Source organism: Saccopteryx leptura, chromosome 6 (assembly GCF_036850995.1).
Source record: "Saccopteryx leptura isolate mSacLep1 chromosome 6, mSacLep1_pri_phased_curated, whole genome shotgun sequence".
Lineage (NCBI taxonomy): Eukaryota > Metazoa > Chordata > Mammalia > Chiroptera > Emballonuridae > Saccopteryx > Saccopteryx leptura.
This window is the reverse complement of record NC_089508.1, coordinates 115,168,616-115,181,577: the sequence shown is the minus strand read 5'-3', so window position 1 is coordinate 115,181,577 and position 12,962 is coordinate 115,168,616.

Here is a 12,962-nt window from a genome sequence, read left to right as displayed (position 1 = left end):
TTATTTTTTTAACTTTTTATTCTTTATTAAATCTCATTAATACTATCAACAAAACCACCCTCAGATGCCATTAAGGAAGAGAAAATCGAATATCATGGATACAAAAGAAAGAGAGGTAACACAGCTAGATGAGGAAAAATCTATGGAGAAAAATTTAATATATTGGAAACCTTGGAGCTAAATGACAGAGAATTCAAGATAGAAATCCTAAAAATCCTCCGAGATATACAAGAAAACACAGAAAGACAATTTAGGAAGCTCAAAAAACAACTCAATGAACACAAAGAATATATTTTCAAGGAAATTGAAACTATAAAAACAAATCAAACAGAGATGAAAAACTCAATACACAAGCTGAAAAATGAGGTAACAAGCTTAGCTAATAGAACAGGTCAGGTAGAAGGTAGGAGTAGTGAAATAAAAGACAAGCAATTTGAGGCACAATAGAGAGAAGAAGAAAGAGACTCATAAATTAAAAAAAAATGAGATAGCCCTACTGGAATTATCTGACTCCATCAAAAAGAATAACATAAGAATAATAGGTATATCAGAGGGAAAAGAGGGAGAAAATGGAATTGAAAACATACTCAAACAAATAATAGATGAGAACTTCCCAAGCCTGTGGAAAGAACTAAAGCCTCAAATTCAAGAAGCAAAAAGAACTTCGAGTTTTCTTAACCCCAACAAACCTATTCCAAGGCACATCATAATGAAATTGGCACAAACCAATGGCAAAGAAAAAATTCTCAAGGCAGCCAGGGAAAAGAAGAATACAACATATAAAGGAAGGCCCATTAGATTATCATCCGATTTCTCAACAGAAACTCTACAAGCTAGAAGAGAGTGGACCCCAATATTTAAAGTCCTAAAAGAGAGGAACTTTCAGCCATGAATACTATACCCATCAAAGCTATCCTTCAAATATGAAGGAGAAATAAAAACATTCACAGATACAGAAAAGATGAGGGAATTTATCATCAGAAAACCCCTACTCCAGGAATTACTAAAGGGGGTTCTCCAATCAGATACAAAGAACAACAACAACAAAAAAAAACAAAGCCACAAGTAAAAGCTCCAAGAAGAACACAATAAAACCAAATTTAAACTGTGACAACAACAAAAAGAAAGGGGGAGGAGAGGATGGAGATTAACAGTAGCAAAGGACAATGTAGTGCAAAAGTACTCACAAAATAGTGCACTACTATGAACAGGGTAGAAACCCTTTTCATTACTAAAAGGTAACCACCATTGAAAAAACCACCACAGAAGCACATGATTTAAAAAAGATAGCAACAGAGGAAAGATGTATGGAATACAACCAAATAAAAACAAAAGATAGAAAGATGAAAGAGAAGGATGAAACAAGACACAAAACTAACAGAAAGCAATCTATAAAATGGCAATAAGGAACTTACAAGTGTCAATAATTACACTAAATGTAAATGGATTAAACTCACCAATAAAAAGGCACAGAGTAGCAGAATGGATTAAAAAAGAAAATCCAACTGTATGCTGCCTACAAAAAACTCATCTAAGTAACAAGGATTAAAACAAATTCAAAGTGAAAGGATGGAAAACAATACTCCAAGCAAATAACATCCCAAAAAAAGCAGGCGTAGCAATACTCATATCTGATAATGCTGATTACAAGACAGCAAAAGTACTCAGAGACAAAAATGGCCATTTCATAATGGCTAAGGGGACACTGAATCAAGAAGACATAACAATTCTTAATATATATGTACCAAACCTAGGAGCACCAAAATATATAAGATACCTACTTATTGACCTTAAAATAAAAACTGACAAAAATACAATCATACTTGGAGACCTCAATACACCGCTGACGGCTTTAGATCGGCCATCCAAACAGAGAATCAACAAAGATATAGTGGCCTTAAACAAAACACTAGAGCACCTGGATATGATAGACATCTACAGGACATTTCAACCCAAAGTGACTGAGTATACATTTTTCTCCAGTGTACATGGATCATTCTCAAGAATTGACCATATGTTGGGCCACAAAAACAACATCAGCAAATTCAGAAAAATCGAAGTTGTACTAAGCATATTCTCTGATCATAAAGCCTTGAAACTAGAATTCAACTGCTCCATCTTTTCTTTGTATTGAGGTGAGGAAATGGAAAGGTTGGTTTGGGCCACAAGTAGGGAGAGAGAGGAAAATATAGCAAATGGGTACAGGTGATGCTAAAAGACGCAAGCAATGAATATGTCTGGCTTCATTTTTGAGTCGTCAAATCCTCACTTAGCTGGGAATTTCCAAGACATAAAACTGTTGTATCTTCTGTTTGTTTGAGTGATGTATGTATAATTATTCACTATTTTCAAATGGGCTTTATATTATCTCTTGTTGTCTCTCTCTAAGGAGGAGGGAGAAGGAGGCGAAGGAGGAAAAGAGAATGGAAATGAAATTTCTCAAAGAGTCACTGTATTTTTGGTCTTTACTTTATAATATAATTATTTATTTTTATTTTGACTGATTTCTGTTGTGTTCCCAGAGGCCAGCTATGCTCCATCAGAAGGCCAGTTGCCTTTTGTACTGACTTGGTCTCCCTGGTCAGCAGGGGTACTACTCTGTTGCCATCCGACTGTCCAGGACCCTGTGCTGTCACACCCCATCCTAGGTTGGCATGGAGACTTCAACAGAGCTGCAGGTTCCCAGCTCTCTTCATTGATCCTTCTTGTGTTCCACTGAATTCCACTGAAAATGTCAGACAGTCCCTGGACTATGCATATTGGCATGTTATCAGAGAGGACTAAAACCAAAGGTAACCTGACTTTCTTTTCTCTGTGTGTTGCTGTGTTTGAGCAATTCCCTCCAGGGGTCCTTAAGCCCCCACTACTCTCTTGGGAGAAGAGAAGTTCATGAAGCTGCCATGACCTGGCCTGTAGTCCTAACACACAGACAGCTCTTTGAGCACCAACTTTCTTCTGCCATTCTTTGTTTTGGTTTCTGTTCTTTCTACTAGGAATTCCTTTCTTGTCCTGTTTTAATTATCCATACCCAGCCTACAAGTATTTTCTGACACTGTGATTGGTCAGTTAGATGTGATTTCTGCTACAGAGAACCATGGATGTTCCTCCATCAAGGAGGAGAAACATTACATAGTGCCACATTCTATTCATTTTGAATCACCAGCACTTTGCAAATTGTTAGCACATTCTTGGTAATCAATACAATATCAACATGTTAATTATGACAGAAAAACTAATAAGGAAAATTTGGGGCCAAGTGATGTAAGTTCTGAGAGATGGCAAAGAGCTCTCTTTGAACCATGCAATAGCATTCCTAGATTATATAATTTAAGGCAGTGGCTTCCAAGGTTTATTCCTAAGGTCAAGTAATTTTTCTTTGTAGGCATTATTTTGCACATGTCCCTAAAGAGGTAACCTGAATGACTGTCTTTTTAGTATGATAGTATAAGAAGCAATGTGATTAATTTTCTGTGAATAAGCACTTCAGTCTTTTATATTTTTAATTTTAAAATTATTATCCTTGAAATACCAATTTTGAGTTCGGTGGTTTTGACTTCCAATTTTATGAGCTAATACTGTATACAAATTTTTATTAAAATTCCAACCTTGACCTTCCATCATTTGTTATTGTTATTTTAGCTTGCTTTCAGAGTTGTAGATGGAGAAGGCCCATGTAGAGAGGTCATCTGTTCTGTTCCCTTGCCCCAGGAGGGACAGCTGTGTCAGTAAGATCATTGGCCAGAATTTTATAGACGAACATGATGAAAGCTTGCCAATCTGTTTTTTCACTTTGTGTTTCAAAACAAATGGCTAGTTTAGAAACCCTGAGAGTAGAAGTCAGTGCAAATACAAACCCCTACTGCTTTACCTCAATTCTGCACTGCACAGAAATTATTTTACACGCTTGTGACTCTTAATTTGTAAGAAGTATATAGTCACTTCTTATGTACACTTTAAAATGTGTGCACATTTATATTACTGTACCACTGTAAAATATTATGATTTCTTCTGTTCTTTCCAATTAGGAAAAGAAAACAGAAATAAACTTATCTATGGATTCTTTCTCTACCATTCATTGTATAGATTTTTAAAACCTATAGCTGATTTAAAAATGCTACTCATCAGATAAGAATTATTTTAAGAAGAAGTTAAATAAAAAATGAAAAAAGATTTAAACCAATATGACATGTTAAAGAAAATTAAGATCTAAAATACCCATTTACCCAGTTCCTAATATTTATCTTACCTGGAATTCAAATTTGCATGAGATTCACCTATACAATGTTAAACTGTTAGCTTTTTGAATCTTTAAAAGAGATTTATCAAACATAAATTAGCAAAATTTTTGTTAATTGCCTCTAAACATACTGAAAACTGCTGTGTGTGTAGAATTGTTACATAAGTAGGATTGAAGGCTTGCAGAGCAGATTGTGAATTTTGCAATTTCATTTTTAGAGCCAACTCAATCTAGCCTATAACTATTTTCTTTGCTTGTATTCATATAATGAATAATGGGTTCTTTCTATGAGGTAAGCAGATTGAAATGAATATTGAAGTTTGTATTTCTTTGCTTGAGAAAGCTGACTTTTTTAGTTAGGCACAAACCACAGAAGTCTTTAGGAACAAAAATAATCTAACCTTCTCAAAAAGTGTATTTAAAGTCTATAATCATAATGACAATGAAACAGAGGTTGAGAACTGCTCCCTGAAAAAGTGATTCTTAGCGTTTTGAAATAAATTTCTCACATATAGAAAATTGACATAGTTGGTTTCCCATCTTCCTCCCCTCTTTCGCCCTTGCATTTTCCTTCTTCCTGTGAAATTCAGCAAATGTGAAGAAAAATTTAAAGAATGAAATTGAACTCTATTTTTCTTACTTTCCATTAAAGTAACTGAATACAGTATATGATTTCCAGTGTGTGCACCATTTTGTATTCTTTAAAATCTAATGGTGTTGTTTATACACATACTTCCAACATATTGATATATTTAAAATGTTTATTTATTTATCTTTTAAAAATAGTCTTTCATTTTAGAGCAGTTTTAAGTTCACAACAAAATTTAGCAGAAAGTAAAGTTCCTATATCAGGGGTCAGGAACTTTTTTGGCTGAGAGAGCCATGAATGCCACATATTTTAAAATGTAATTCTGTCAGAGCCATACAACAACCTGTGTATGTTACGCATTATCCAATAAAAATTTGGTGTTGTTCCGGAGGACAGCTGTAATTGGCTCTAGCCACCCACAACCATGAACATGAGTGGTAGGAAATGAATGGATTGTAATATATATATATATATATATACATACATATATATATATGTATATATATATATATTTTTTTGTATTTTTCTGAAGCTGGAAACGGGGAGAGACAGTTAGACAGACTCCTGCATGCGCCCGACCGGGATCCACCCGGCATGCCCACCAGGGATGACGCTCTGCTCACCAGGGGGCGATGCTTTGCCCATCCTGGACGTTTCTATGTTGTGACCAGAGCCACTCTAGCACCTGAGGCAGAGGCCACAGAGCCATCCCCAGCGCCCAGGCCATCTTTGCTCCAATGGAGCCTTGGCTGCGGGAGGGGGAGAGAGAGACAGAGAGGAAGGAGAGAGAGACAGAGAGGAAGGAGAGGGGGAGGGGTGGAGAAGCAGATGGGCGCCTCTCCTGTGTGCCCTGGCCAGGAATCGAACCCGGGACCACTGCACGCCAGGCCGACGCTCTACCACTGAGCCAACCGGCCAGGGCCTGTTTTATATTTTTAACATTATTATTTCTTTTATTAAAGATTTGTCTGTGAACCAGATGCGGCCATTAAAATAGCCACATCTGGCTTGCAAGCCATAGGTTCCTGACCCCTGTCTTATATACTTCCTGCTCCCACACACTCACAACCTCTCACCACCCTATAAATATATAGTGACATATTGATTTGTTACAAGTGATCAACCAACATTGCCATATCATTGTTACCCAAAGATCTTTGTTTACATTTGGATTCACTCTTGGTATTATATATCTTGAGGACATGTATCCATCATTGTAGTATCATATAAGATAGTTTTATTGCTCTAAATATCCCCTGTGCTCTACCTATCCAGCCCCTAAAATGTTTGTTTAAAAAAATTCCATAGTGTGTGTGCATGTGTGTGTGTATTTTAGTCATATCCTTGTTTTGGGATATATGGATCAATTTCAGTGTTTCAAAACAGTAAGGAATATGTTATTGGAGAAATTAACTTTATTTTAGAATCATATCTTTAAGGCTCATTGATGATACACGCTGGCAATCACCATGCACAAATTCGACTAAGATCATTGGGTCTATAATCTCCACACAACATCAACATGGTTAACTATTTCATGAACTGGCACAAAATTTCTGGTGGACCAGACTTGTCCAAGAGCCAGCAGTTGAAAAACACTGACCTCAATTTAGTGGTGGAATTAAAATGATTTAAAAGCTGGTTCTCTGCCCTAATGACCATTTTAAGTATAAAAAAATGATATACCAAAAGGCAGTTTATTATTTCATGCATTTAATACTTAAATAAGAACAATAAAAGAAGTACACAAAACTAGATTATGTTATAAAAAAGACTTTAAAAATAATAAAAAATATTAAATAATTCCTGACAAAAAGCAATAAAACTGTTATTTAAGATATTTTCATATTGCTTGATTGACATCCCCACTTGCAATTTTTTTCCACCTATGGACTGAATGAATATTACTATGGGAACTCAGAATACATTCTTGTTTCCTGACCTGTGGTGGAGCAGTAAATAAAACATCAACCTGGAATGCTGAGGTCTCCAGTTTAAAACCCTGGTCAAGGCATATATGAGAGTTGATGCTTCCTGCTCTTCCCCCTTCTCTCTCTCTCTCTCTCTCTCTCTTTTATAAAATAAATAAATAAAATCTAAAAAAAAAAAGAATATGCTGTTGCACAGATGAACATTAAAAAAGAGTAAGAAATGTAAATTTGTGATTTTTACATTGGGCAGCTGCCACCCACCTTAGAGAAAACCCTGAATACAAGTGCCATTTTAACAACCGGTTCACCAATCTCAATGAAACTTAGGTATTGGTTCTATTGAACCAGTGTGAACTGGCTCAATCACATCACTGCCTCAATTGTTATTTTTTTTAGGGAAAGGAAATACTACAGAAACAATATGTTTCAGTCCAAGATAAAAAACTACATACATTCTGATTTGTTGGTTAAAATCCAGAAATACCTTCTAACAAGTCTAAATCCTGATTGTTCAATTCTTCCTCTGAGTCTCAGAGGTACTGTTGTGTCTTCCTTTCAATACTCTTGCTTCTTATATAGAAGGTTTTCTACTTTTTTGTTTGTACTAGCCTGAGTTTATTCTGTTGCTTGTAACTAAAATATCTTAATGATATATTTGAAATGGTTGCACTATCTTTTCATAAGAGACAATGGAAGATGTCTCTTTCAGGCAAAAATATAAATTTTACTTTTGTAGTCCAAAAATATTTTTAACTTTCAGAAGAGATTAAAATAACTTTTAGTGAAAAATTGAGCAACTGCTTTCATACATAATATTTCATTTGAGTCTATGTTACGGCTGTTTTAAGTTTTAACAACAAAAATTTATTCTCTCATAATTCTGGAGGGCAAAATTCCTAAATGAAGGTGTTGGCAAGGTTGGTTTTTTCTGAAGACTGTGAGGAAGGGAGAATCATATGTCTCTTTTTTAAATTCTAGTGACTGCTGGCAATTCTTTGCACTTCCTGGCTAGTAGCTGCATAACTCCGTTCTCTGTCTTAGTATTCACATGGCCTACCCCTTTGTGTCTCTGTCATTTATAAGGATGCTTGTCATTAGATTTAGGGCCTGCACTAAATCCAGAATGATCCCAACTTGATCTTTTTGGGATCCATATTCAATCTATTAACATCTTCTAATAGCTTATGAGATGGCTGATGATTTTGTTCTCATTTTACACATGAGTGAATAGAGGCTGAAATCACACAGCCAACAGAATGAAAAGTAGGATGCTAGCCAAAATCTCAATCTAAGGCCAACGAGATCAATGTCACAGCTTGTCTTGACACACTATTTTTGTTTACATAATTGCTTTATTTTTTAAATAGGGGATAACACATATTTTAACATTGTTTATAGATTTAACAAAGTGATATATTTTATCAGCATCATGTTTAATATGCCCAATGTAAAATGGTTTTGGTTAACAAGCTATACCTAGCAAAATTCCTCAGCTTTCAGAAAGAGAAATGAAGAAAGAAACCAAATTTATTTTTTCCTCATTTTCAGCTCTCTCTCTTTTCTTTTTTTACTCATTGTTTTCACCTTCCATTTCTATGGCTCTCCTTCTGCTCAATCTCATCCCTTTTCCAGAGTGCCAGTCATGAGCACTGTTGCTGAAGCCCAGGGAAGGCATTCTGGCTTGGTCTACTGTTGCCTTTTCTGGCACTTTGTGGAATAAACAGGGCTGCACCTGTCCCTATACAGGAAAGGGAATGATGTAGGTGTTTTTTTTTTTTAACAGAATTTGTTTTGTAGACTAGTCCTGTTGGTGCCAGACCACAGAGACCACAAAGTAATGTGAATAAATTTGCTGTGAGGTATGACACATGGCAGTAACTTGCCTGAGTGACCTATAAGCCTTATCCATCTTTCCAGGCTTTTCTAAGATTTGGAATATTCTACAATTCAATACAACTCCAAAATCAAATTCATATTGAATTAGTTATACAAATTTGAAATAAATAGAAAGAATATTAATTTTTTGACTTTTTAAACTAATTCTTGGTAAAAAAAGTTTACATTTCTGTATCACTGAGCACTTGCCTTAATCTAATTTTGTTCCTTAAAAGAGGTGAAAAAGTAAATAATATGCCGATAAAAAAACTTTCCCAAAAATATCTGAGCATGTTATTTGTAGTTTTTCAAATTAAATGCTTTTCACATCTACATTCTATCTTTGCAAAAATCATTCTTTCTTTGAAGTCATTTCTGCATTTTTTAGGAAATCATGGATTCCAGGCTGCTTTGATTTTCTCTTCTTCTCAAATTTGATTAGCAATTGATTTATACCATATAATTTAATTTTTAAATTATTTCTCATGCCCATTATAATTTTTTTGTATTTATCTCATTTTTATAGCCATACTGTAAGTTTCAGAATATAGTACTTAACCTGGTACATGTGAGTAACAAGCCAAACATGCACAAGTGCAGAGCTATGACTAATGTAAAGTATATGCTACATTTATTGTAAGCCCAGAGCTGATTGCAGCTAAACTTTCTGTTACATTCTATAATACATAACATTATCAAGAGTTTGTTATGTATCAGACAATTTTTCAAATGCTTTCTATGTATTCACATAAGTATATGGAAAGTTTGAACCCTAAATGGTTTGTTGGGAAATCACAGCAACATTGCCACTATTTTAAGGAATGTAATTTTCATCCAAATTTTGATTGATGTCCCTTTCTGGACAATATTATTGCTATTATGCAAAGCTAGGACCAACCTGAATTCCATCTTCACATTTCTCTTCCACTATGTACCTTTTTAAGGTTTGCAATAATTTGTACTTTTTATTAGTGTCTAACAAATTAGTTTGGGTAAAGGAGGCTGTTGATTAATATTCTCAACAGGGAAGAAAAATTTGAGTGATTATACTCTTTTATTAATTTTTTTTTTGCACTAACATTCTTTGGAGTTGATTGGAAAGTATTAAAATTATATGTAAACACATGAATGACAGAGTCTTGCCATTAGTTTTATTAGTCTGGCTTTTCTATTCTGGGCTTTTGCAAGAGTAGCAGAACATTTAGGGATTACACCTTAATGCTATTTGGACCTGTCTTGTTCTGAACTGGCTGTGTGACTAAATATTTTCTACTCCTGGGAACCCAGATTTCTGCCAGTCCTTTATATTACTTTATTCAATGATCAACATTCTTAGTAAGTACATTAGATATAGGTTTTAAAGGCTAATCTAAGAAAGAAGGTTGGGAGTCTTTTTTGGTTGGGTATTTGTATGTTTGGGCATGTCACCCCATATATCCATGGCTAAAGATTGATTCTGATTTAGTTATCTCTCATATTCAGGAGTTAATGATACAAAATCTTCAGCCTCGAACTGTTTGTATTCTCATCAACCTCCACCCTATGCTGGGACATTATTTTTATAGAGTCCTTGTATTTTCCAGAATGAAAAATGTTGCTACAAAACAGGAACTTCCAATATAGAATCTCCTGTAAACTGAATATTTGTGCCCTCCCAAATCTTATGTTGAAGTCCTAATCCCTAGCATGATGGTATAGTTGACTCTGTAACAATATGTGCTTAAACTGCATGGGCCCACTTATACATAGATTTCTCCTCCAATAAATAATGTAAATGTATTTTCTCTTCTTTGTGATTTTCTTAATAGCATTTTCTTTTCTCTACTTTAGTTTATTGTAAGAATATAGTATATAACATATATAACATACAAAATATATGTTAATTGAATATTTATACTATTCATAGAGATTCCAGTAATAGTAGGCTCTTAATAGATATATATTTGGGAGAGTAAAAAATTATATGTAGATTTTTGACCACATGGGGTTAGTGCCCCTAACCCTTATGATGTTGAAGGATCAACTGTATTTGGAAGGTGAGACCTCTTAATGGGATTAATGCTCTTATAAGAAGAAACCAGAGAACTTTCTCTCTCTCTCTTTCTGCAATGTGAGGACACAGCAAAAAGCCAGCCATTTATAAGGCAAGAAGACAGTTTTCACCTGGAATCTGACTGTACAGGCACCTGATCTTGGATTTCCCAGTCTCTAAAACTGTGAGAAATAAATATCTGTTGTTCAAGTCACTCAGCCAATGGCATTTTGTTATAGCATCCTGAGCAGGCTAATACAGTCCCTTTTGATGGTTTATATTTTAATACCATTTATTCCTTCTATGCATTATCTAATTTTCTTACCTCGGTGATATTATCTGCATTAGGATGCTTAATACCACAGTCAAAGGCATTTGAAAAATTCTGTTATCTATAATTCACATCATAACCATTTTCTGCCCATGAGAAGTTTTCACAATGCTTCTCAAAATTAAATGATGATTTTTTGATACAGAAAAATAAAAACCCAAGCTAGGTGAAGTGTCTCTGACTCACTGAAAACACACTTCAACACCTGGTGGCAAGTCCAAAATGCATTAAGACTGCACAAAAAGGTGTTAGATATTTTTTCCTGAAATTCTAGTTTTCCAGTTTGTTTCCTAAAATTATTTTTCATTTGAAATAATAATCAGATTGTTTTTGAAGATACTTAACATATAACTATTTGATGTAAACTTACTTCAAGTCAACTACTTCTGTGTCTATTAAAAACTGTTAATATGGCTATCTCCCAAATTAGCATAGTTCCTCATACTTAAGATTATAGAGTCTTCTGCAGCCTATTTTTATATTGTTTCATGTACTAGCAGGTTTCACATATTCTGTTTAGATGAGACATATTTCAGGAGCTAAAAGGCAGAAACCCAAAGAAAATATCACATCTGAAAGAAAAAACACTCCAAATTATCATAGAGACATGTAGCTATTTTTATACTACCATTTTCCTATGAAATGGCAACATCTTAAATAAATTTATACTTTCAATGTCTTCATTCAGAAAAGTTGTCTTATTGTGACATGGAACAAGCTATCATTAGAAATTCTAACTTTTTTTTGTAAGTGAGAGGACGGAAGATAAAGAGACAAACTCCTGCATGCACCCTGACCAGGATCCACTCAGCAACCCCCATCTGGGGCTGATGCTCAAATCAACTGAGCTATCCGTGGCATCTGTGGCCAACACTTGAACCAATTGAGCCAATGGCTGTGGGAGGGGAAGAGAGAGAGAAGGGGAAAGGAGGGGGAGAGAAGCAAATGGTCACCTCTCTTGTGTGCCCTGACTGGGAATCAAACCCCAGACATCCATACACCGGGCTGATGCTCTACCACTGAGCCAACCAGCCAGGGCCTGTAACTTTTAATAAAGACAAAAATGTCTATTCTGAAACTTCCACAATATTTATACAGTAATTTGAAGCTGTTTAAACTACTTGGATCATAGATTACAAATATCTTAACTGCACTGGTGGAAGAATACAAACAAATTTTACCAGCTTAAATACTTTACCATTTATCTTACTTGTCTTTACCCTTTGCATATTTATTTAAATATAACATTTAGAGCTTTTTTAAAAGTGAAAACTTTACTATTAGTTTATTTTATTTTAATACACTTTATGTCAAATTTATCCAAAACTCAGTCTTTTTTTTTTTCTGAAGTTGAAGTTGGAAACAAGGAGGCAGTCAGACAGATTCCTGCATGTGCCCAACCGGGATCCACCTGGCATGCCCAGCAGGGGCCGATGCTCTGCCCCTCTGGGGCATTGCTCTGTTGCAACCAGAGCCATTCTAGCACCTGAGGCAGAGGCCAGAGAGCCATCCCCAGCACCTGCGCCAACTTTGCTCCAATGGAGCCTTGGCTGTGGGAGGGGAAGAGAGAGACAGAGAGGAAGGAGAAGGGGAGGGGTGGAGAAGCAGATGTGCGCTTCTCCTGTGTGCCCTGGCTGGGAATCGAACCCGGGATGCCTGCATGCCAGGCTGATGCTCTACCACTGAGCCAACTGGCCAGGGCCCAAAACTCAGTCTTTTAACAATCAGTTTGCACTATTATTTTAATAAATGTTAGAGTAAAAATTATTCAAACCTATTGTATTCCAAAAATTTCTACCCCAAATATTGGTGCCTTTTATACAAAACCTAGATGTTCTTCATACCTGAGCAACTCAATTATGTGAGCAATTCATTCCCACCAGAGGTGGCCTGGACTGGGGTGCTGCTATGCTCCATCCCAGGAGATAGGTTTCATTGCCATTGCTCCCCACAACCAGTGTTGATTT